The following is a 27,669-nucleotide window of genomic DNA, read 5'->3' on the forward strand; positions in this document are numbered from 1 at the left end:
GCATCTGGGTCTCAGAGGAGCAGTTCCCCAGCACAACATTGCAAATGTAATGACACCACTGAATTATATATTTCAATGTGGTTAAAAGGGGAAACATTAGGTTGTATATAGTATACTAGAATAAAAATAAACAGCACTGTACAAAACAAACAGTGAACCCTAATGTCAACTATGGGCTATGGCTAATAGTACAATTACAATATTTTTATTTCATCAATTGTAACAAGGTAACCATACTAATGCAAAAAGTTAATAACAGGGAAAACTGTATGTGTGCATTGGGGGTGGGGGTGTATGCAGCAACTCTGTGTTTTCTTTTAAAAAAAAAAGGATAATGAAAAAGAGTTTCTCAACCTTGGATGCATATTAGAATCATTTAAAGGAAAATAAACAAAAAGAGAAAATTATCACCCCTGGTATTCACTTCAGATTATTGAAACCCAAATCTCAGGAGGTGGCCCTGGGATCACCTTTTGTTGTTTCTGCAGAGCTGGAGGGAGGACACACAGCTGACCTGAAGAGCAGGTACTGAGAGAGTAGCTATTTCATTGATCCCAGACCCACACAAGAAGATCAGAAAAGGAATCTGAATCAATCCTTAGTCTTGTATATTTGTTAGTCCATTTACTGAGCTGAGCAGGTGTGTGAGCAGGAGCTGAAACTCTGGTCCCTGTTTCCATGTGTCCCCACAGCTTCTCTTGGTTGCCATCTTGCTGACTCAGCTTCTGGCAGTACCCTGTGAAATGGGGTGATCACATGAGCCTTTCCTTGCCCCCAGAACAACTCATGTCTATGTCTTTGTGACGAGAGTGCTGAAAATTACTCTGTAACCTTCCCCTCCTTGAGGAAGCCCTTTAGAGGTAGCAGGATGGAGTGAGTGACTCAGCCAGCTGGGTCCATAAGGAAATGCTCTGCTGACTCCAACGGAGCAGGACGGTCATCTCTCAGCTGCTTCGGGGCCTGGAAGTATTCATGTTACTTCCCTGCTTTGACTTTTTAGGCAGTTTAAGCAGTAACCTTCTTGGTTTCCTTGGATCTGCCCTAGCAGATTACTCCTCTAAGCTTTAAGTGAGGCACAAGCCACTGCTCAACACTTTTCCATTTTTCTTGCTTCTTTGGCACTCTTGCAAGTAACTAACAGTTTCTTATATAACCCAGTGAAACAATAATAGACATGATAAAATTGAGGATTTCCAAAGCTGAGTTAATGACTGGCCACTCTGCCACTGGGCTTCAGGTGATTTTTCACTGGTTGGAGAACTGGTGATTTGTATAGCATTTTAAGCTGTAAAGGCTGAGCTTAGTTGGCCTTGGTTTAATCATGACCTCCTAGAGGGAAAAGAAGTATAGAGGCTATCACATGTCAATTTACAGAAGCAGACGTCAAGGGCTGGCGTAGGGAAGCCCCTCGCCTGGGTGGGCATCAGGCCGAGTTGACCAGTAGAGCCAGAGATTCATTGCCAGCCTGCGGTTTAGAGTTTGGAACAGCACCTGATAAACCCTTCAGCCCCTGTCACAGGGCTTCGGGGTCTTCCTGGGGACCCATGAACACTTGTCTCTGCATCTTCCTGAATAGCTTTCATTACATAGTCAAAATGATCTTTGATTCAAAAGAAATAACCATTATTTTCTAGCCCTCCTTGTAATATGATAAGTTAACTTTAAAATTTCATTCATAATGATAAGTTGGCATATTTTGTGGGCTGTTAAAGAGATAATGATTACATTACATTACATCTGTCCATTCTACAACCCATAAACTACTTTTTCTGCATTAATAAAGCATTACTATTTGCTTGGTTTTTTTTGGCCAAGAGTAGGATATCTCATCACAAAGCACTGAAATGCATAAGAAACTGAAGTATCCCATTTAATGAAGACTTCAAGATGATTCAGAATAAGCCATCATCTCAGATTTCTGTCTCTATGCTTTCTAAAAAGATACACTTCTTAATTTGCTAATAAGGAGAAAGACAACCTACTTAAAGTTATTTAAAGACAAAAGAACCTGGAGCATAGCCTTATGATCTTTCCTACCATGCTATTTCCTGTGATACAACTCTATTGATGCAACTTAAAAAGGCACACACTCCAGGGGAAGGTTGTGATGAGACTTTTTAGGGGAACTGCAGCCTCCACCAGGCCACCCTAGTCATGTAATGGAGTGACTTCATCAGTGGGAAGCCCCAGATCGGGGCTGCTTTAGTGCCTGTTTACTCAAGCCTGCATCCCAGCATCCCCTAGGAGCTTGTCAGAAATGCAGAATCTTGGATCTACCCCCAACCTCCTGAATCAGAATCTGCATTTTTACGTGATCCTAAGGTAAAGTTTTGGTCACAGTAAAGTCTGAGAAGCAGTGCTGTATGTGGTCAAGGACATGAGTGAAACATACCAGACCTACCCCCATGGTGGTCTAACCAACAGTAGCCTGTTTGGTGACAGATGCCTGTGTAGGCTATATGGTATAAATTACTCAATCCAAAGCTTGGCTTCTTTTACATTGCTTACCTATAAAATCATGTATGTGGGACATCCAAGTAGTAGTTGTTATTATGGAAAAAGAATTCCCTTTTCCTTTTTTCTCTTTCAATGTTTCCTTTATTTTAAACCTCTGGAGCCAGTCATATTTCCTGCACGGCTGTTGTACATTGCTCCCTGGCAGACTGACTTATAGCTTGTGGAGTGCTCTCCTGGACTGATGTTTTGAACCACTGGTGAGTGAGGGCTACCTGACTGATTTGGTCTCTTAAGAAACCTCTGTCAGTTTCCTGATACAGGAAACACTCATAACAGCAACTTGCTTTAGTGTTTGTCAATAAAGGCAGGAAGACAGCAATGACCTAATGATGCATTTCCTTCATTTTATGGTTATCCTTTTTTTTTCTTTCAATCTTTCTTCTCAGTTTTCATATGTATGGATCTAGGGGGAGATTTCCTGAGAATAATTTAATAGCTAGCTTCACATGTGGCTGATACATAGCATTGAAGACCAGAGTCATAGAATTTTAGATTGAGGAGCACATTTTTACACATAGTCTTTCAAGCCAACACCTAAGTAGGGTCTTTTGCCTTTACTGTTGTGTTTTGGAAGATGAACTCTGGCTGTACCTTACACAAGATTTGAAGTTCAAGCATACATACCTATGAGACAACAAATACAGCATACTTTTATTGATGACTAGCTCTAATTCTGGCAAAAGTCTTTATATTTCTACTAATAAAGTAATTGTTGGCATCTTTGTGCCATAACATGTTGTTATATGGCATGACAATTATTTATCTGGTACCTTCCTGCCACTGTGAACAAATTCTAGGAAATTCTTAGGAATAGCTAATATCCATTTGAATATAATCTAGGAATTATTTACAAAGTTGCCTGAAACAAATATATATTTCCCCTGAAAAGTCTCTGCAAGTTTCCTAGAATATTAGAAAGCTCATAATAAAATTTCGCTCAGTAATTGAAAAGTGCTTTATAACTAATAATATAGTTAACTATGTTGTGAGGCAATTGTAAAAAACACATTTAAAAGTTGATTGGCTGGTTGGACAAAATCTTTGACTCTGTATCTTGGCCACACTTTGCAGTCACCAGGGACGCTGTAAAAATGATTGATTCTGAGATCCCACCCCCAGAGATTCTGATTTAATTGGTCAAGATATGGCCTGGCATAAGGATTTTTTTTTTTAATTTAATTTTGAAAAAATTTTAGACTTAGAGAAAATTGCAAAGTTAGTACAAAGAGGTCCCAGGCACCCTTCAACAAGCTTTCCCCAGAGGAAACATCTTAATTACAGTGCAACATCAAAGCCAGAAAATTGACATTGGAATAATAGCGTTAACTAGAAAATCACAGACCTTATTCTTCTAAATAAGCAGGCTTAAAAACCTCTGCCTTTGGTGATATTTAAGATCCTTTCTAACCATGAGTCTGTAACTCTACACACACATGCACACACAAAATAAAATAACAGTACTCAATACACATATCCACATGTGTGCAAATGCAGACCATACTCAAACATACACATCCTACAAACTTTCAATAACAGATTGCATGATAAAAGTGACTGACATTTAAAAGTAAACTTAACTGCACATAACTGTACTTCACAATTATACAAAATGTATTCTGTTTTAGATCCTTTGTCAAACAAAAAATGTCTACTATACCTGACAAAGTAAGCTAGCGCTTATGACTACCAAAATTAAAGTCCATATTAATAATGAGAAGAAAATTCCATGGGTTTTTAAAATGTCGTTTATAGACACAATTTAAATTTGAAAGTCTGGTAACATGGTAAGGAAATTTTTGTGTACATCAGTATATATATAAAACTTCCATTTATCATGCTCCAAACGTATGTAAGCATCTGCTATTCTCTGTAAATAAATTGGTGTTTCTTCCTCTGCCGCCTGGGAAATTAAACACTATCCTGGGCAAGTTTCCATACTTTTTCTCTTTAAAAAGAGTTGAAGTAGGTATTAATCAGTGAAGCAGTGGGAGTAATGAATAAACCTCACATCTTATCCTCGCTTCTATTCTCAGGTATTATCTGTAAGATTCAGTGGGGACATTTATAACCATAACAAGCTCCAAGCTGATCCACCACAACTTGCCCTCACCTTACACAAAAATGAGATCCCTCCTATGCCAGTTTGTATATATTATGTCCCTCAGAAAAAGTCATATTCTTTAATGCATTCTTGTGGGGGCAGATGTATTAGTGTGGATTGGGTTGGAACCTATTTGTTCAGTGTCACTGTGACCCACCCAACTGTAGGTGATAACTCTGATTGGATAATTTCCATGGAGGTGTGGCCCTGCCCATTCAGCGTGGGCCTTGATTAGTTTACTAGAGCACTAAATAAGCTCAGACAGAAGAAGCTCATAGCTAGCTGTAGCTGAGACAGACATTATGAAGATGGACGTTGGAAGCTGATGCAGACATTTTGGAGAAAGCCATTTTGAAACGCAACCTAGAAGCAAGCAGACGCCAGCCACATGCCTTCCCAGCTAACAGAGGTTCTCCGGATTCCAATGGCCTTTCTCCAGTGAAGGTACCCTTTGTTGATGGACACTTTATGGCCTTAAGACTGTAACTGTGTAACCAAATAAACCCCCTTTATAAAAGCCAGTCCATTTCTGGTGTTTTGCATTCCGGCAGCATTAGCAAACTAGAACACCTCCTTATTTGGGATGAAACATTGATCAGGGTAATTGAGAACCTCACTGTAATATTCTGGGATCCATCAGATGCCACCTGCTCCCACCTCTAGCACCACTGTCTCAATATACTGGTGTCTGGAGGTCCTTTAGAAACTCCCCTTCAAGAAACAGAACTGCCCGAATGTTTCAGATGTGGAGTGGGTGACTCTTGCCTTCAGCGGCCTCCTTTGACTCCCTTTCTGCGTGGTTTCTTCCTTTTCAGTGACAGAGGCCCTCTTTGTCCCTGATCCCTTGCAGGTATTCAGTGTCCCCATGTTACCTTGACAACTTCCTGCTGCTGGCCCAGAGCCTGGATCTCCCAGGGAAATTTTACTTGGATACATTCCATAAAGTAATAGAGCACAGCGGATGTTATAGTTAAGAGTTTTGAGAATATTGCTTCTTCCTAATATTTTTTGGGAGAGCGTCAGGTTTGGAATGGCATTTACAGGAGGTCATGGAGGACCGGGGAAGACCCTGGAGAGATGGCGAGGGAGCCATGAATAGTCTCGGGGAAGAGCTGACAGACCTTCCTGACCCCGATGATGTGACTTTGCTGCTTTGTGCCAGACCCCTGAAAGCAATCCCTGGGAGAGGAAGGAGAGTGGGATGGGATAGAGGGAAAGGGGCCATTGTTGGACAATTTGGTACAAATCCCATTCCCTCTTCTTTACCCCCATTTATTGATCCATCAGTTTTTACTTAATTAGCTGTGAACTTGAAGCACCCTGCGTAAAGTCGTTTGAACATGTTGACTAATGTCGAACAGCTGGATTAAGACAACAGTATTTGGATTTCCACCCTGTCAAAGCTTTCCCGTGAACAGAGAAGAAGATCCACTGATGACGAGGATTTCAGAGGTCCCAAGAGGGACTGCCCCAAGAATTTCCTTCGCCCACTGAGGAATATCTTAATGGTACATTTAATGTACACTTTTGTGCCAATGGCTTAATGCCTGGTGGGGCCTGTTGAAATCCAACTGTATTCTGAGATTGGTAACATTATTTTAAAGGTAAGAGGCATTTATTTACAGCTTTATGTGAGCTATCTGGCCCTTTCTAGAAGCAAGCATTGAGGAAAGGGAGAGGATGAAGAACAAAGAACATTCCTAAGGACACAGAGTTCCTGAGGACTTAGAAAGGGAAGTCTAGAGGGCTGGGAGTCACAAAAAAAAAATGCCACCCTCCTCTCCATCTCCTGGCTTTCCAGCCGCCAACCCCAATTATAAAAATAAACAAAAACAATCTTTAACATCGACTCCCTGGACCATCTAGGGCTGCATGCAGGTGCATTTCGTTTTGTTCATTCATCATTGCCAAAGGTATTTATTATCTGGTTCCATGGAATTACTTATTTCCCTGTCTGTGAGCTGGCCTATTTTGCAAGCTTGGCGGTATGTGCTGTTTACTAGAGGAGCTATTAAATTTCTCACCTGTGCATCTTGTGAGAGCTGCAACTAGAAGATAAAGGCTCTTGGAATGTGGAGCATTGGTATGCAAGGGACTTTCAAGGATGTGGCTTGCTTCAAATCCCTGCTAAGGAATCTCAGATTAGAATCAAAATGAAATGCCCACACTAGCTGCCCTTATGGGTTGCAGTGATCTGACATAACAAGTGCCAGGCTTGAAACATTTCACTAGCATTCTGGATCATTAACATGTTCCACACATAGAATTAAAACTCAGATATCACAAAGAAATGCCTGAAAGGGGACAGAAAGCTTTGATTGCAAATTGTCAAATGCTATTAGAATTCTGTGCACTGAAAACAGCCAACAATAGCAAGCAAGGGTGAAGGAACAGAAGTTCTGGAGTCAAACCTAGCTGGGTTAAAATCTTCGCCCCACTTACTAGTTAGGTGATCCTGGGAAAGTTTATTTCACCTCTGCATTTGATCCAATAATTCCATGACTGGGAATTTATCCTACATATATAGCTAGCATGCTTCCTGTATGTCAGGCCCTTTACTGGACACATTACATGTGTTAACACATTTGGTCCAAAAACCCAAGAGGTAACACTATTATTATCACAGGAAACTGAGGCACAGAGAGCATGACTTGCCCAAGATTAAGTCAGTTGATACACTCTCCTGAGAGGCAGCATGACCCATGGTTAAGTGAATGGACTGATTTTGGGGGTTTGACTACCAGCTCTGCTGTTAACTAGACATATAAAGGGCTTAGAATAGTACCTGCAATATAATAACTCCCATGTAGTATTTTCTTCTGAGGGAAGTAGACCCTCCCTTATGTTACTCATGCATGCGGTGCCTGGTGATTTCAAAGTAATTTCTAATTGCATAAATCAAAGCTGTTTGAATGCAGTTCCTTAAGCAGAATTGACTCATATATCCTTTTCAGTGGTTTTGTTCCGCTTGTAGCATGTCGCAGTATCTAAACAATTAGATCAGTTTTTTTATTCCTATTCTTAAGATTTGGATTCAAATGTCCAGAAATAATATAATTGATACCAAATGGCCCTCCTTGAATTCTCCGTCTCCAGGATCACTTGCTCCCTTCCCGCCAGGCACCTGGTGGGTTTGCGTGACCCCAAGCCTAGGAGGACCTGTCTTCATCATGAAGCAACCCCCTCCATCTGGACCAATGTTTAGACACCTCTGTCTGGCCTGCTCACTTGCTTGCAAATTGAAGAAAATCTGACATTAACCATTGCCCTGGAAGAGTATCTAGAATTGGAGACACACCCTGAAATATAATATTCCTTGTTGTTGCTCAATATCAGGTCCTTGCTCCAATTTCTAGCCCTCTCCTACTTTTGTTTTACAAATATTTATTGAGCATCTACTATGTGCTACATAACACTGTATGTTAGGTCCTATTGTAGATGCTGGGTATACACCAGTGAACATGATCATCAGTGTCCCTGCCCTCATGGTCACACATTCTCCTGGAGAGAGAAAACTGATAAAAAAGGAAACAAACAAATGCATGATATTCTAGGTGGTAATAGTGCTTGTAGGAAAAATAAAGCATGGTAAGGTGTTAAGGAATGGTCAGGTGCTATTTCAGGTAAGATGGTGAGGGAAGGCCACTCTGTAGCAGTGAGGTTTAAAGACAGGTAAGAATGAAGTGAGGGGGCGAGCCATGTGAAGGTCTGGGGGAAGAGTTTGCCAAGCATAGGAAATGGTAGTGCAAAGGCCCTGAGGTAGGAGTGTGCTTGGTAGGTTAAAACAACAACATTTGAGTGGTCATAACATTGTAAAGTTGGGGAAAATGGTGGGAAAGAAATTCAAGTGGGGGCCATGGGCAACATGAGATAGGTTTTAATAGATCATGGTGAGGATTTTAGATCTTGTTCTCACAGAAATAGGAAGCTGTTGGGAAGTTGAGAGGAGGGAATGATGAGAGCTGTTTGGCTTTTTAAAAAGGTGAATCATTCTGACTTCTCTGTAGAAATATTCTGGAAGGAAACTGGAGGGGAAGCCAGGAGACCAATCAGGAAGTTCTGGCATTAGTTAATGCCAGAGGGATAATGGCTTAAATCAGAGCAATATGGGTGGAAGAGGAGAGAATGGTCAGATTTGACGTAGACTTGAAAGCGTTGTTTGACAGCATTTACAGATGGGTTGGATGTGGGTAAGAGAAAAAGAGAAGAATCAAGGAAGACTCCAGGATGAATGGCAATGCCCCTTTCTGCGACTTATTTACTTACATGTGTTATCTGTGAATTTTTTCCTCTCCTACTAGATTTAAAATTCCTTTGGAATCAGGAATTCTGTCTTAATAATTCTGTTTTCTCCCCTTACTAGAGACTCTCATAGTGCTTTGCTCATAGCAAATACACAATAAAAGTTTGTGAAACAAAGAAACATAATGCATAAAATGCATATCAGTAAATGAATGTCCCTGAATTTTAGTATTTGTTCTGGAGTTGCTGTATAGTTGGGCAAAATGACTCACCCTGTTACTCAGTTTCCCTATCGTGAAACAGGATTCTTTGTATTTGCCTTTGTAATGCAAATGCAATGCCAATATAGTCAATGGTGAATGGCAAACAATTTGGGGATATAAGATAATCCTCAATTATTTCTAGTAACAGAGAAGAATGGTGGAGGTAATTTGGAAATAATGTATTACCTGGGTATTGTTTAATATCCTGCATTTTAGACCTGGAAGTTTTGGTGCATTACCACCCCATGTCGGCAGACTTTGTGGGTTGAGTGCTCTATCCTGCAAGATCTGAAAATGGCCTCAGAATCTTTCTCAGCATAGCATGCCAAGTTGCCGTTCCTGACTGGCCCAATCCCTTCATCTAGCCTGTGAGGAAATTAAAGCCCAGTCATAGGAAATGACTTTCCCCAAGCAGTTGGCAGCAAAACCAGAGACTGAACCTATACCTGGATTCCCAGGCCCTTTCCCTTCCCACTGGACGCTGGCCAAGTGGTGAGAGAAGATGACTTATATGGGTTAGGATCAGATATGGCACAGGGAGGCTCTATAGGTATGTAAAGGTGGTGAGTGGGGCTCCAGAATTGGTGGGGAGGCAGGGAAGCCTCAAAATGCACGAGGAAGAGAAAGGGGTCCCAGAGCCCATTAGCTCAAAAGGTGTTTCCTGCACCACAGAGGAAATTGACTGTCGTCTAGGATTCTTGGTCTTGCTTTATAACTATTTAAGGACAAAGGTCACACACATCAGCCTCTTTAATTCTATTAAATCATGGAGGATGTGATCTGACATAATAATTCTGCCATTGTAATGTGACTTTTCTCTCCTTTCTATTAAATACAGAATTAAAAAGTGCTCACTGCCTACTGAAATTGGGTTCTGTCAGTTGCCTTAGATATACCATGAAATGGCTGTTAACTTTCCTCAACACAAAAAGTGACACAAACATTTTAGTTCTTTTGCTAGATGTACCTGCCATCACTGGAAATTTTGTTTTTATGGTTGAGAATCATGGGTACTTTGATTTAAATCACAATATAATATTCCACTCAGGTCTTACATACATATATATGGCCAAGTTTACTCTCCAGACTTTGAACAATAAAAGGCCTTGCTTATTTATGTTCACACAGGCTTGATTTACTTATTAATATGCCAAGAAGGAAATAGACCATTTGTTCCAAGAAAGAAATATATATGTCTTTGAAACTTTTCTTTGAAAAAGGTCTTATTAAATAAATATCCCTTAAGGCTAATCACGATATATCATTAATTGTAACAGAAAAAAACAAAACAAAAAAACAAAAAGCAGATTTCTCATAGTGAGCCAACCCAAGTCCTGGATGTGGGAATGATATTTAACTGAAACTCCTAATGGCAAAACCTGGGTGCTTTGAGCAATGACTGGTATTCATTTTTTTGTCAGAATTCTGTGGTAGAATTAGCTTTTTAAAATCATAAGTAATTCTAATTTTGATGGGCTGCCTTTATTAGATATTTTAGTGGACTGGAAAATTTTAGATAACATGGAAAAATAGTACTACAATTTAGATAGCAAAAAATCCACCTCCTTATAAAATACATAAAAGGTAGTGGTAGTTTTTCCTTACTTTTTTTTTTTATCCCTTACATCTTTGTTGAACATAATTTTAAATAGTTGACATTTGAATTTATGGCTTAAACCAGAATAAATTGCCCAGACTCTCAGGCCTGAGAGGAATGGTTAGACCCGGAAAATTTTCATATGCCTGACGTCGATGCCATTTTCTTCACATTATGCCATAATGCAAGGAATATCGAATCAGGGGAAGTTCAGTCCAGATTCTAGTTTTAAGTTTTTCATTAACTTGAATGACCTGATGGATATTACCTGTGTCCACTCAGGATGGGGAACTCAATTTCCCCATCTGTAGCAGATAGAGGATGGAATGATTTAGAAAGTTCTTCAGGGCAATATGATCTGTGTTGTCCAAATTTTTGTTTAGACAACTGGTTGTGGTTTTCTTTTCTATCATTAAAGTGACACATTTACATTGCTGATGATTTGAAAAACAGAGCAAATATATTTTAAAAAAGCAAAATAATTGACTATCCCTCCAATCAAGAGTTATGTACTGCTAATATGTTGGGACATTTCTTTTCAAGCTTTTTTATGAATATAGATTATATGGAATAATAGGATCAGACTATATATACTTTTTTACTTGTATCTTTTCCCACAGCCTTAGTTCACTTGTGAACATAATTTTAGTAGATGTTTCATCCCACGAATTTATCATAATTTATTTAACTAGCCCCTAATGTTTGGACATATATGTTATTAGCAGTTTTTCACAGTTATAAAAATTTTTGCATACAAATCTTTATATCTCTGTTGATTAAATTTCTAAACATTACCAGTGAATGATTATCTATACTTATTTTAATGCCTTTATCAAATTTTAACATCAGGATTATGCTGGCCTCATAAAATAAGTTGGGAAGTGTTCCTTCCTTCTCTATTTCCTGAGTTTGTGTAAAATTGGAGCTCAGTTCATTAATTTTACATACTTCTTTTCAATATAGGCATTTAAAGCTATAAATTTCCCTCTAAGCACTGCTTTAGCTATATTTCACAAATTTTTATAGATTGTGTCATTATCATACTGTTTAAAATATTTTCTAATTTCCTTTTAGGTTTCTTCTTTGACACAATGGTTATTCAAAAGAGTGTTGTTTAATTTCCAAATATTTTGAGTCTAGTTTTTTGTTGTGGTTATTGATTTCTAATTTAATTCCCTTGTGGTCAGAGAACATACCCTAAATCTACTGTTCTCAACATTTTTGATCTCATCACCTTTACATTCTTAAAAATATACATTGAAGACCCCAAAGAGCTTTTGTTTATTCGGGTCATATGTATTTATATTTACCACATTAAATATTAAAACAGAGAAATTTTAAAAATATTTATTACTTCGTTTAAAAATAACTTTTAAACCTAAATAGCATTTTTATTAAAAAAAAAAACTATGCTTTCCAAAACAAAAAATATATAGTGATAAGAGTGACATTGGTATACATTTTTGAAAATCTCTTTAAAATCTGACTTTTTAGAAAACAGCCAGATTTTCGTATCTGCTTCCTCGTTCCATCTGTTAACATCACGTGTCGTTCAGTCTTTGGAAAACCCCACTGTCCATTCATGAGAGGAGAATGAAAAAGGCAAATATTGTCTCACTATTTGGAAAATAGTTTTGAACTTGTGGACTTCCTAAAAGCATTTTAGGGACCCTATGGGATCCCTGGACCATATTTTGAGAACTGCTGATGTATATTAATTTTGATCCTTTTCAATTTATTGAGATTGGTTTTATAGTCCAGCATATGGTCTATCTTGGTAAATGTTTTATGTGCATCTGAAAAGACTGTGCATTCTGCAAATGTTGGGCATGGTGTTCTACAAATGTCCGTTAGGTCAAGTTGGTTGGTAGAATTGTTCAAATCTACTTTGTCTTTACTGCTTTTTAATTTTTTCCATCAATTGCTGAGATGGGTTTTAAAATGTCCAACTGAGATTGTAGCTCTGTATCTCTCCCTTTAGTTCTGTCAGATTTGGTTCATATATTTTGTATTTTTGTTATTAGGTGCTTTCACATTTATGGCTGTTACATTTTCTTGATTCTAAAATTATGAAATGTCTACCCTTCTCTCTGGTATTCTCTTTGCTTAAACTCTACTTTATCTTTTGTTAATATAGACGCACCATGTTTCTTATGGCTTATATTATTCTATTCTTTTACTTTCAACTTGTCTATGTCTTTTGATTTAAAGTATGTCTCACTTGAGAGAGAGAGAGACACACACACACACACAAAGATTTTTTTGCTTTTTATCCAGACTCATAATTTCTGACTTTTAAAGTACTTACAATCCACTTACATATTTAAGTAATTATGAATATGATTGAGTTTAAGTCTACATTTGGGCATTTGTTTTCTATTTTTTTTCATCTGTTCTATGTTCCTCTTTCCTTCTTTTCATTCTCCTCTTGTGTAAATCAAATTTGTTTTTAGTATACCATTTGATCTCTTCTGTTGACTTTTTAGCCAGTCCTCCTTGTGTTATTTTTTTAATGGTTTCTCTGGTCTAGAGACTATAATATGCATGTTTAATGTATTACAGTCTGTCTTCAAGTAATATTATGTTACTTCACAAGGTAAAAACATCATAATGATATAATTCCATTTACCTACACCTGGTCTCTGTGCTCCTGTTGTCATACATTTTGATTTCTACAATACATTATTGCTATTTTTGCTGTAAATAGTCAATAGTCTTTTAAAGAAATTTTAAAATAAATATTAAAATAAATATAATAAGTTCTTTTATATTTACACAGGTACTTACCCTTTCTTTTGCTCTTTATCCCTTTCTGCCAATCTGGTTTTCCATTGGATATTATTTCCCTTCAGCCTATGGATTTTTATCTTATCATTTCTAGTAGTGCATTTGTGCTATGGATGAATTCTCTTAGCATCTTTCTGTGGAAAATGTTTCTGTTTTGTCTTCATACTTTTAACAACTTTGTTGGGCCTTAAATTATATCTCATAAAATGTACCTGTTTTAATTGTACTATTCAGTGATTGCTAGTAAACTTAAAGAGTTGTATAACCATTATCACAATCCAGTTTTAGAATATTTCCATCTTCCTCCAGAAATCTCTTATGCCCATTTGAAGTCAATCACCAGTCCCATCCTCAGTTCCAGGAAACCATTAATCTACTTTTCTGCACATTTCATATAAATGAAATCATGCAATATGTTGTCTTTTACATCTGACTTCTTCCATTTAGCATAAAGCTCTTGAACTTCATCCATAGTATAACATGTTTCAGTAGTTAATTTCTTTCTAATGCCAAATAGTAAGTATTCCATTGTATGGATAGATTACATTTTGATTATTCATTTACCAGTTGGGCGGTGGGTTGTTTCCACCTTTTGGCTAGTATGAATAAAGCTACTATGAATATTTGCATACAAGTATTTTCATTTAATATATAAATACCCAACATATGTTTTCATTTCCTTTGGGTAAATAACTGGAAGTTGAATTTCTGGGTCCTATCTTAAATTTATGTTTAAATTTTTAAGAAACTAACAGTTTTCCAAGGTGGCCATACCACATTACAATTCCACCAGCAATATATAAGGATTTGTCATCATATTTGAAGGCGATTTTTGCTGGATTTAAAATTCTACATTGATAGTTTATCTTTTTTCTTTCATCACTTTAAGAATGTTTTTCTGTTGTGTTCTGTCCTCCATTGTTTCTCATAAGAAATTTCAGTTGCAATTATTATTATTGGTCCCTGTCTATAATATGTCTTTTTTCCTCTTTCTGCTTTTAATATTTTCTCTTTAATTTTGAATCTTAGGAATTTAAGTATTCTGAATCTAGATGTGGTTATCTTAAGTTTTGATGAGTTTTATGGGTTTATATATGAATGTCTTGAATCAATTTAAGGGAAATCTTGGCCATCATCTTTTCAAATATTTTTTCTGCAGCATTCTCTCACTCTTCTATTTGTGGGACTCTAATTACACGTGTTAGAATACATGTATTGTCCCACAGATCTCTTTTTCTCTATTTTGCTATTTTTGTTTTGGTCTGGATAAAGTATTGGCTTTCCAGACTTACTCTTTGGCTGGGATGCTTTGGGATTCTAATCCATTAGGCTAGTCTGCATGAGACCATGAAGAGTTTGATAGGTTTCTCCTTACTTCTGTCTATGGTGGGTTCCTCTTTCTCCCATTGCCATGCTAAGGATAGAATCACGCATGCATCTCTTGTGTCATGGGAAGGACTCATCATTTTATGGAATTTAGTTGAGTTAGGTTTCTTTGTGTTATCAGCTCTCTGAGGGTTTTTTTTTTTTTTTAATCTATGATTGTTTAGCTTATGTGGCTTGTTCTTGTTGAGAGAGTGGCACAATGGTTTCCCACAACTTTCTATATTTAACTTGTAGTGGCAGCTTCTGTGTGCTATTTTTTTAAAGGCTCTTGCTTTTGAGAAAGATGACTCCAATTTATATTTTCAACAGTAGGGTACAGAACACTCCACTGATCCCCAACCAAAATTAACACAAATTCAAATGCATATCTCAGAGCCATGCTTGTGGAAAACTTCCTGTTTGGTAGGTTGATTTATGATTTCACTGCTGAGATTCTATATTTTTCTCCTTGCCTTCCATACTAGGTATCACAGAGGAGAACACAAGGAAAATTCCAACCAAATACACAATATTTATTCATTTCTAAAGCATTTTCCCTGATACTCTTTCTCTTTAGCCATTCTGATGAACCAACCTGCTCACCTAGAAAGGTAACCTGAAGGACACTGTGTTGTTGTTCTCTTGAGCCAAGAGCAAGTCCTCTGTAGCCAACTTCTTGCTTTCTCTATTCCTGGCATCCCATCTCTATGGTACCACTCAAAAGATAAATCTCAGTCAAAGAAAGGATGTGATTCCTCAAAGTTCCAGGATTTCCAAAAGTATCTGTTCAACAGATACCACCAACCCAAACCTCAGCTCTAGTTGGTATAAATGCAAATTATCAGCCTGACATCTTATATTAGAAATGCCCTTTTTTTTTTTTGCATTTTCCTATGGCTACTTACGTCTCCTTCTTTACTTCTATTCTAGCTTTTTGCTTTACCACAACTCCTCCCTGAAAAGGGAGAGTAAATGATAGAGGATGTGGGACTGACATTTACTTTTTTAAATGTCTTCCTTCTCAGGCTGGCCCTAGAGTGGTGAGAAATACAAAGCAAGTCATTCTATGTCCCTGCCTGCCATTTTTAGACAGGAAGCATTTTCTTAAAATAAAGTAGAGGGCATTAACAGTCTGCAGGTTGACAAGGCCAATGACACAATCATAATACATTTATAGTAATGTATATTTCCTACTTATAATCCTGATAAGTTATCTATATGAAATCTCACCAATCATAATCAGTGTCTTACTAATTCAGGTACTAAATCAGCTTTTTTAAAACACATGAACTTTACCAGAAACTCTTTTCTGTCCTTTTCCTTTTATCTTATTTTGCTTTCCTGATCTTTTTTCAGGATCCAGTTTCTCCCTGGTCTCTATTTTGACACATACTGACCACTGCACACCAATAATAATAAAGCTAATAATAAAGCTGTTCATTGCTAATTTAAAAAGACCGTCAAGGTAAATTAAAAAGTAAAAGATTTTCTACATTCAAAGATTAAATCCTCTTGCTTCTGGTTCTATCCCAATTTGGCTTTTTACTTCTGTATAAAATTGGATTTTGCATTTATAGAATATACTTAAACACAGACACACACACAACACAGGTTGCAACAGTTAAGATAACACTTTCTGCTATCAGACATGTCCTAAAATCTCAAAGCCTTACCCAGAAGACAGTTAGTTATGCACTCATGTAAAATCCCATTGGTAGTACGATGGGGAGAGGGATGAAGGAAATAGGTGCCTTCTCCATGCAGTTATTTAATAGAGGCTTAGGCAGATAAAGGCTCTGCCATCTTCAACACTTTGCTCGCAAGGTCAGTTTAAAGGAATATAAAGGAGGATCCTGCAGGGCTTTTTTAATAGGCCAGACCTGAAAGTGGTGCCATCATTTCTGCATCCATTCCATTGGCTAGAACTCAGTCACAGAATCACAGGGGCTGGGAACTGTAGCATTGATGGGGCAGCCACTTCACAGCAACAACTTTACACCAAGGAAGGGGAGCACAAACCTTTGGTGGACTTCCGGCTGTCTCTCTTTATACACATAAACACATCTAAGGCTTCATGGCTATGCTTCTTAGTTCTTTTGGTATAAATCTCTGGGAGTCTCAAAGCTTAGGAGTTAAAAGAATAGGGTGGTGGAGTAGGAGATTTCGTGCAAACCATCAAAGTCTAAAGCAAACGAAACTGCTTTCTAGGGTAGAAGAGGCTCAAAAGTAATCCATCCATGAAAGGATATGAGCATGGCCTTAGCTTGTCTTGTCATTCACTCATTCATTCCTTCATTCACTTGTCTGTCATTATCTTAATCACTTGCGTTATGCCAGACAATGTGCTAAGTCTTCTGCTACGGGCATACTGCATTTTGTATCTACCTCATTTATAACAAACATTATACTAATATCATGCCATATTATGTTATATTGTGATCCTTTTACTCTCTTCTGTACCATGACCTCTTTGAGGAAAGGGAGAGTGGCTTGTTATCATTGCACTTCTAATGCTTACCCTATAACAGACTTATGTGCATTATTATGTGGAAATAAAATACATTATTTTAGTGGAAGAGGGTGGGCTTCCACTAAGGTAGAACAAGAAATTCCCAGCACAAAACCTCAGAAGCCTATTTTCTCATTGGATGTTTAACATTCCCTTCCTACTATTCTTTGCATAGATTTGCACTCTGCTCTCATGGACAATAACATGAACATATTTTCTTAGTATAAAGATCTCTCTGGTCACAGATTCTTTTGTGGAATGGATTAAATAGGGGTGAAATTAGAGGCAGGGAGGGTTTAGAGACTACTGTAGTAGCTTTAACTAGTTCTCTCTCCCTTATTTAAATTTAAATAAAAATTTAAAATTTAAATTCCTAACCATGACTCATAAACCCTCATACTCAGGCCCCTGACTCATAGCATCTTCCATGGTGCCTCATCCTAATCCCTAACTTATCCTGGGCAGTTCTGCAATAGTGGACTACTTATGGTTCCTCTCATACTTTAGCACCTCTCCCTGTATCTACACCTATAATGTCATGTCTTTACTTGTCTGACCATCTAGAAAACTAGAAAACCACTTACCTTCCAAAGGTCAGCAAAACGCTCCTTCATTAGGGAACATCCACAGATTTAGATGACTCCTGCTACGGGCATACTGCATTTTGTACCTACCTCATTTATAACAAACATTATACTAATATCATGCCATATTATGTTATATTGTGATCCTTTTACTCTCTTCTGTACCATGACCTCTTTGAGGAAAGGGAGAGTGGCTTGTTATCATTGCACTTCTAATGCTTAGCTTTGTGCTTTGTAGTATAGTCAATAAATATTGAATGGATGGATGGCCAGATGAATGAATGAATGAATGAATTCCAATGGTAGAACAACCTGAGTAAAGCAGGGCTTTTAATTATATGTCATGTAGCAAGAAGTTCAGCTTATTTAGAAGACAGGATGTGTGCAGAGGAACAGATGAGAAAAAATGGTTGGAGACGTAGGTCGGGATTCAATGGGAAAGCAATGAGGGTGCTTGAATCAGGGACGTCATTAAGTCAGGATCGGCTCACATGTAGAATAATTTGGTGGTACTGAATAAGAAGATGGAGAGGGCACGGAGGCTGAGTGGGTAGAGGTTGCCAGTGGACCTTTGTTATTTTTCAACTGCCCAGCATCCTAATGCTGGGGGAGGTCTCCCCTCCAGGACTCATGCTGGAGTTACCATCTGCTACTAAGGGCCATGAGAACCAATAGTTTTCTAACCACATCTCTTGGCATTTGGGGTTGGGATATACAACTCAGCCTTGACAATTGGACCAACCTAGAACTTTGAGTCCAGAGAGGATTACACAAAGTCTCAGGGACATTTAGAGATCATTTATTGCAGTAGAGGAGGAGTAGAGTCCAGTGGTTGTGGAGTTCTGGTGGTAGTGTCTAATCTACACTTTCTTATGGCGTCACCTTGGCTGTCGTCATTTGCACATTAGATTTTCTTGGTTTCTACCTAGTTTCTGAAGCTGTTTCTCAAGATTCTTGTTAATTATCTGTAAGAGCTATTTGATAACCCCCTTATAAATTACTTCTCTACTAGTTGATGAAGGACAGTTTCTACCGTTTGCAGGAATCCTGACAAGTACAGGGACTGCAACTGTGGTGGACATTACTGGATGCCTGCCTAGCATTCTCTTCCCTCTTAACTCATATTCTTACTTATATATGCAGTTTATGGGAAACTGACCTCACCCCTCTCTGTAAGGGTGAGTCTCAATTGGCTTAAGCCAGTCAGCACATTTCTTACCCTGGCCAGAGTCAGGGTTCAGAGGTGAACAGGTTACCTAAGTGATCCAGTTGCAGAATAAAATAGCATCAGCCTTTGCTACTGTCAGCCATCATGGGATTCAGGTTTAAAATGACACTGACTCTCAGAAGCAAGCTTCAGAGAGACAGGGCCTTTGATAAGGTCACTGAGCCTCTGGATCAACCATTCATGAGCCCCAATCAGGCTGAGGAGGAGTGAGCCCTGTTAAGATGAGCTAGGATGGGAGGTGGAAGGGGGTACAGTATTCCAGACAGAGGGAACACCAAGTGCAAAAGTCCTGAGGTGAGACTGTTTGTCATGTGTGAGAATATGTTTGGCATGTAATGACCAGACCGAAGTGAGGTGTCATAGAAGAAGAAACACAAATGTCTCTTAACCATATGAAAAAATGTTTCACCTGGATCATAATAGGACTAAAGAGGACAGAGGATTGCCTGTGTTTTTAAGACTTTTTACTTGTTCATGATGGAAACAGAATATGAATTAGTTTGAAAAAAGTTGGGAAGGCATTTACTGGGACAATGCTGAACCTGTTCACATGTGTAAAGATCCTTAAATTCACCCATCATAAGAGAATTGCAAATTAAAGCATCACTGAGCTAACCGTGTCTTACCTCCAGAGTGGGCAAATGTCCAACACGTTCTGCAAAGCTGTGGGGAAACAGATTTCCTCATAAATCTCTGGTGAGAAACAAAACTGTACAACCCTTGCAGAGGAGATTTAGCTGGATCTGGCAAAATTACAAATGCATTTGCCTCTTAACCCAGCACTTCTATTTCTAGAAACTGTACCAAAAATATAAAGGCAAAATATGAAAAGACACAAAGTCTATCCATCACAGCACTATTTCATAATAAAAGATTGGAAACAACACAAATGTCCATCTATAGGGGACTACTTGCATAAACTTTGGTAAATCAGCATAGAGGAACACTATATAGCCATAAAAGTGGAATTGGACTATGTCTTCATATTCTGTGGAGTGATTTCCAGGATCACATTTTAGGAAAAAGCAAGACAGGGGAAAAAGTGTAAAGTATGCTGTCATTCATATAAGAAAAGGAGGGGAAAGAATATAAATGTATACATTTGTTAATATTTTTTAAATGAGAGGATAAACAATAAAGAAGAATCAATAGTAACTTCTAGAAGAAGGTAAGGAATGTGGTGGAAGAGATGGGAGAAATAGAATTTAGGTGAATATAGAAGAAAGCTGGATTTCTTTGTAGATCTGTAGTTTTGACTTTGGAACCATATAAATATTTTATATAATTATAAAACAAAGTTAAATTTAAAATGAAAAGCCATCTTTAGAATCAAAATTAAAATGAAATAAATGAACTTAACTGCATGTCCAGTTGGTGGAATAAACTTTTCCAAATGACTTTTAAACACAGTAATTTGTATCTCTTTATGGGATATACCCTAAGGATGAAAAGAACTAAAAACAAAGCGTAAACTGTAAGCAGTAGTGTTGGTATTATTATTCTGAGGCCTGTGTGCATGAAGTGTAGGATAAAACAAATGTGTAATTATGTTGTTGCTAAGAATCAAGATTTTTGGTGAGGAAGAAAGAGAATACATATGGAAGAATGATCAGTTTCAGTAAAAACTATGTAGTCTGAATTTGAGTTTGAATTCTCAGTCTGAACTCATGACATAGTTTATCTTTAAATTGTATTTATATATCCTAGCTCTGTCCACTGGAAAGGGCTGGAAACAATAGCTAACCCAATGCAAGGAGCACCTGTAAGTATATAGATTGTGATCTTAAAATACATTGAAATACTTACTAAATGGAAATAGAGATCCGTGGAGAAATGGCTGATTCCTCATCTGGGGCAGGAAATGGAGAAGATGAGCCTAGAATATTTTGTCATACCAGAAGGCGAGGTAGCCATCAAGATTACTGGGATTGTGTCAAAAGACACAGGAGCCAACCGGATTAGACTCCCACTAGCCAAAGATGGGCAATTTGAGCATCAAGATAAAACTGCAATGGATTGAAAGCCATCAAGTATGTTTAATCCATGAATTCATATGATACTTAAAAAACAAAACAAAACAAAACAAACCTTATCCTCTTTGAAGAATACTAGGGAAACAAGCAACTCATTTTGAAAACTAGCTAATAAAGGAAAAGGATCAAACACTTATTTTGCTTTTCTTACAAAATTAGCTCAGGGTAACTAAATAATAGATGAGAAGTAGTTACTCCTAATGGAAGTATTCTATGAATAAATCAAGAAGGAATACATCATTTTGCAATTCTTAATGAATGAAGCTTGGCGTTGAGCATGAGAGGCTGTTAATATCACAAAAGAGAGAGAACTGGGCATCATGTACCCCCTGAGGGAGGTACACAACATCATCTGTGAAGAAGTCTTGCCAAACCTGAATCTTTCGAGCCTCTGAGCCGAACTAACAGGACCTACAGGCAACAGAGGAACAGGTTAAATGACACGACATAGAGTCCATCATGAAAATGCAGACTGGGAGAAATTCTAAAGGACAAATAACATGGTTTCATCATCAACAACTACAAATTACAATGAAGAAAAGAAGAAGAGCTGGAGGAGGACTCTGTAGATTAAAAGAGGCATACAAGACATAGTAAGCACCCTCAATGTACAACCCTTGTTTGGATTCCATTTTAAAGAAACTCTTACATAAAGAAAGTAAAGAAGGAAGAGAAGGCACAGGACAGGAGGGAAGGGAAAAGAATATTTGTCATTCTGTTGGGGAAATAAGGACAGTTACAGGATATTTGATGATATTAAGGAATTGTTCTTCCTTTTTGGGGTGTGTGATGATAGGCATTGGGATTTCAAAAAAGAGTCTCCATATTTTACAAATATATATTGAAATATTTACAGAATGAAAGTATTTGATGCCAAAATACTCTGGAGTGAGTGTGGAAAGGGTGGGAACATAGAGCAGTGGTTTTCGGTCTTTAGCTTATATCAGAATATCTGGGAAGGCTTGTTGATATACAGATACTGGTGCCTCCTTTTCTAGAGTTTCTGATTGAGATCTTGGTTGAGACCTGTTCTGGTTTGCTAATGCTGCTGTTATGCAAAATACCAGAAATGTCTTGTCTTTTGTAAAGGAGATTTATTTGGTTACACAGTTACAGTCTTAAGGCCACAAAGTATCCAAGGTAAGGCATCAACAATCAGGTACCTTCACTGGAGGATGGCCAATGGCGTCCAAAAACCTCTGTTAGCTGGGAAGGCATGTGGCTGTCATCTGCTCTGGATTTCTGATTTCAAAATGGCTTTCTCCCAGGATGTTCCTCTCTAGGCTGCATCAGTGAGCTGTCTGAGCTTTTTATATAGGACTCCAATGATTTAATTAAGAGCCACCCTGAATGGGTAGGGTCCATATCTCCATGGAAATTACCCAATCAAATGGTTCACTCACAGTTGATTGAGTCACATCTCCATGGAAACACTCAAAGGATTCCAACCTAATCAACACTAATAATCTGGCTCCCAAGATTGCATCAAAGAACATGGCTTTTTGGGGGACATAATACATCCAAAGGGATTTACCTTTTTATCAAGTTCCAAGTGATGCTGATGCTTTTGGTCTGAGAACCACTGGTAGAGTGGAAGCAAGACTGGCCACAACATAATTATTCTTGAACCTCAGTGATGGGTGTACATGAGAGCTCATTATTTTCTTCTCTCTGCTTCTGACTGTTTGGATTTTTCTATAATGAACACTTAAGAGATCCGTGAGGATGTACAGAAGAGCAAAGCCTTTGATAATCCATAGCTGTAATGGAAATTTCTAGGCTCATTAGCAAAACAGACTTGACTGCTGCTGCCACAGCCACCTCTGGGATTGGAAGGTACACATGCCTTGCTGCCTAGCTGATGGTGAGTGCATGTGTATGGCTGTTAGCCCCTTAGAGAACTGCCTGGCCTGAGAGGCAAGGACACCTAAGGGGTCTGTGTCATGCTGTGTCCACTTCCTCAGTGTGGTGAGTCTTTGAAGAGCAGGTTTGGATAGAACCTAAGATTTTCTGGGCACTTTGGCTGGGAAAGGCATTCATGAGCAAAGCTATGCCAAGGCTCAGCCATCCAGCTTTGGGGGTGATGCTAGACTCACACCCTGGTGTCATAGGTGATCATTCCCTGTTCCTAGATCAGACAGCATCTCCTTTGGTTTGAGTCCATCTATTTGACTTTGAAGGTTCATTCATTTAGGTGTCCACATATACTTCAGATATTTAGAGTACCTCTTTGGTGTCCAACACATTTTTAACTTCTAAAAACAATGAAGGATACAGAACAGGCAACAACTCTGCTTTCATGAAGATTAAATTCTAGCTGGGGAGAAAATCAATAAACAAGTAAAAAAATAAATGAGCAGGGTAATTTCAGATAGTGAAAAGTGCTATGAAGAAAACTAAAATGAAGATGCTGGGATAGTTATTGAGCCTTCTGTGTGTGTGTGTGTGTGTGTGTGTGTGTGTGTGTGTGCATGTGAACACATTTTATTTTGGGTGAGCAGGGCAGACTTCTCTAAGGAGGTGACATTTGAGTTGAGAGCTGGAAGATAAGAAAGAGCCAGCCATGAGGAGATCTGGATATTTTCAAACAGTGAGAATAGTAAGTGCAAAGGCCCTGAGATGACAGAGAGCTTGGCGTTGTTCGGGACACCAGGAAGGTTAGTAGGCTGGGCCATGGAGAGTGAAACGGAGAATGGGATGGAAAGAGATGGGAAAGGAGGCAGGGACTAGGCATGGAGGCCACTGTGGTCATCACTGAGGGTGCTCAGACACCCCTGTCACCCTCAAGGCTGCCAGGCATCCCCCTGCTATAAAAAAGTACATTCTCTCTAGAGAAATGGGATGCTATTTTAAGAGGGTACCCCCCTAGGGGCTCTAGCCTATAGGAAAATGACTGCATTGTATAGCCAATTAAACCTACCTACTAAAACCTCAGTGATTTTATTTCAGGGTCACTGAAAAGTTCCTTTGTCCCAGAAACCATCTGCTCTTGGTGTCTATAATTCCAACCTTAGAACACAATTTACTCAATATCAAGTTTTAGCCTCTGTTAAAATACCAGATTCTTTTGTGATGGATAATACTATGAGTTATCGGTCATTTATGCTAATATCAATGAGTTGAGAGCTGTGTCCTTGAAAAGATATTTTAAAGGAGGAGAGCATTTGGTTAATGAGTGCTTGAGGAGCAGGAAGGAATCTCTAGGGCAGAAACAAATCAGAAAGAGGAAACTGAGGATCCATCAGAAAAAACAAACTACATATTTTACAATTTTGAGTGGGACTCTACTTCCTGGATAGACTAATATCCTCTTACCAAAGCTCACCACAGCAGGGCTCGTTTTCTTGAAATAACACATGTGTATCCTTTATAGCTCTTTTCTGAACAGAAAGTGACAAATAATTCACAGAGTCCTTTAGGGAAATGGAACATGGGTTAGAGTGAGTTACTCCTGCTGGTCTGTTGCATACATAGCTCTGGACATATCCTATACTTCACCTCTGTGGATGAACTATCACTTTTTCGCTGTAGCATTTATCATGACCATGAAACAGAGGTGTGAACTGGAAGCAGATCAGACTGCCCACACAAACGGATTGTGCGTATCTCTTTCCAATATTGTGTCCAGTGACATCACATTGGTTGCTTGAAATCAACCATAATGGGAATATTTACACCCAGAACTCAGCAAACACTACAAGTCAGGGCTTTTCTTTTCAGAGAGCCTATTGTTAAACACTTACCAGCATGGCCTTGCTAAGAAACCTTAAAAAGTGAATCTTAGGATATACTATGGCATATTAAAAAAAAAAAAAAAAAGAATAAAAAAAACATAGGAATGTACAGCACAGAGAACCCTAATGTAAACCGTGGAGTATAGTTAATATGATTATAATAATATTCTTTCATCAGTTGTAACAAATATACCACATTAATTCAAGGTGTTAATAATGGGGTATTTTCTATAAACCTACAACTTTTCTAATAAAAGAAAATAGCCATTTCTTTGTTTTACCTCTTAATGTCGATGGCATTCAAAATCATATTCATCTCTGTATATATTTTGCACTTTTAGCTATATTTATATATCCATATATGTTTAGACCATGTTTACCTTCTCAAAAACTTTGGCTGACCCTCTGTGGTTGACCAAACCAATGGCCCTAAGGACTTTGCACCATCTGGCTTGTTTTAGTTTCCTAGGCTGCTCAAAGCAAATACCAGGAAATGGGTCTGGTTAAACAATGGGACTGTATTCGCTCACAGTTTTGAGGCCAGGAAAATGTGCAAATCAAGGCATCATCAAGGTGATGCTTTCTCCCTGAAGATCAGCTGCCAGTGATCCTAGACTCCTCTGCCACATGGCAATGCACACGGTGGAATCTGCTGGTCACTCCCTTCTCTTCTATATTTCATTGATTTCAGCTTCTTGCTTCTGTGGCTTTCTCTCTCTTTGTCTGAATTTCATTCTCTTATAAAGGACTCCAGTAATAGGATTAAGACCCATCCTGACTGAGGTGGGTCACTCACTAACTAAAGTAGCCTCATCAAAAGGTCCTACTTACAATGGGTTCACACCCACAGGAATGGATTAGATTTAAGAATATGTCTTTGTGGGGGCCATACAGCTTCAAACCACCACAGGGCTCCTGCTGCTACCTGCCCACCACAGGATCTTGTCAAATTTAAGCCCTGAATGTGCCTTTCTCCCAAATACCCTATCCTTTCTTTCACCTGGGTCTTTCTCAACTGCTTCCCCTACCTGGAGGGCTCTCCCCACTCCTTTCTGCCAAAGTCTTACCCATGCTTCAAGGTCAGGGCAGGAGTCTTGTTCTACCTGGAGCTCATCTGCCACAGCTCCCTTCAGCATCCATTGCTCCGTCCTCAGTTCTCCCACCAAATGCTCTCTGTACCTCATCAGCCACCATCACCACTGCCTTGTTGAATAGGTGGTGAATTTCCTCCCCTGGATTTTAAGCCCCTTGAGGATAGTGACTGTTACTTATTTGTCTTTTTATCCTTAAGAGCATCTGGCACAGAGCTTTGCACATAGTTATCATTCATTAAGTGTGAGTTGGATTATGTATCTGTATATATGACTTTCTATTCACAGTGCCTAGACAACATAGTAAGTGCCACATGAATACACAATCACATAATTTCATCAGTCTAAATATCTATATTTGTGGACTGATTACATTTAGCATGGCTAATGCCTTGTTGAAGGGGAACACTAAGCTCGCATGTAGTCTAATGAGGATCAACCACAAAAGTTCTGCCTTCAGTCTGAAGTGTTACCTTTTTCATCTGCATGTAAAATTGGAACACTGTATCCAATCATGTGTTAGAAAAGCTTCAATCTGTTAAAAATCATGATGCTCCAGTGGTCACTGAAGATGCAACGGCACCGCTACTGGAGTAGATCCTGCTAGAATGCTAGTGAGTTCTAATGGGACTTTTATAACAAATGATAAAATTAAAACCAATCTGATATATATATATATGTGTATGCATATATATATATGTATGTATACATATATATATATATATATATATTTTTTTTTTTTTTTTCCTTTGCTCACTCCTATTGTGAAAGAAGGCTAGTCCTGTTTAGTTGGTTTATTCATTAAACAAATGTCATATTCTGGAACCAGGCACTCTGCTAAAGGCTGAAGACATAAAGGGGAATTGTCCACAGCCCTACCCTTCAGGGATTCACAATTAGGAGAAGAGGATGAGAAAGCAAAGGGATGTGCTCAAGGTCCCCAGGAAAAAGAGAGCCCAGAGGCTCTGACAATGACCCACATGAATGTGTTTTCCCATTAGACCCTGCCATCTGTCCCCGCATAAGATATTTGCTAGAACTCCTTTCCGCGAACTGCTTTTGGTTTGAATGACCTTGGAGACAGCCTGAAATCCCGAGTTCGGAAGGGTGCTTTTAGAGTTACTGGTCTGCACTTATGTGCCTCAAATAGAATTTCACAAGCCTCTAATTATCTGCTCTTACCAGGCTGCCTAAATGATGGACGACCAGCTCTTTAGTCACTCCAAGAATGGATTTCTATTCAGCTGGTGCCCGTTATACATTAGGATGCCCGGAGCATATGTTCCTGCTCCAAGTGGCACAGGGCAATTAACTGAGCCAAGCAATTTACAAAATGCCTCAACTTCCTGCTCATCTCTGAGGCAGAAAATTGTCAAACCTTAACCTCGGGAAGCTCAACTGCAGAATTATTTCCCCCCGACAAAGCAGAGCCTCTGGTGTCAGATTTGCCCCCCTGCTTTCTGCAAACCCAAGCAGTCGGCTGAAACAACGGCTATGACTCAGTTCCTAGCTAACGCTGCCTGAATTGATTTAGTCTGAGTTCAGATTTAGCACATAATCATGTTCAATTTGCTCCACTGCACTGCCTAGAGATAAAAGGCTTGGGAGAAAAAAAAAA

The 27,669-nt window shown here is 38.6% G+C and overlaps 1 protein-coding gene across 3 annotated transcripts in view; it reads left to right on the forward strand.

Moving 5' to 3' along the window:
* RCAN2 (regulator of calcineurin 2) overlaps nt 1-27,669 on the forward strand; it is a 277,416-nt gene that overhangs the window by 148,631 nt on the left and 101,116 nt on the right. The gene's annotated exons all lie outside the window — the stretch shown is intronic.

Source organism: Choloepus didactylus, chromosome 7 (assembly GCF_015220235.1).
Source record: "Choloepus didactylus isolate mChoDid1 chromosome 7, mChoDid1.pri, whole genome shotgun sequence".
In the NCBI taxonomy this organism is placed as follows: domain Eukaryota; kingdom Metazoa; phylum Chordata; class Mammalia; order Pilosa; family Megalonychidae; genus Choloepus; species Choloepus didactylus.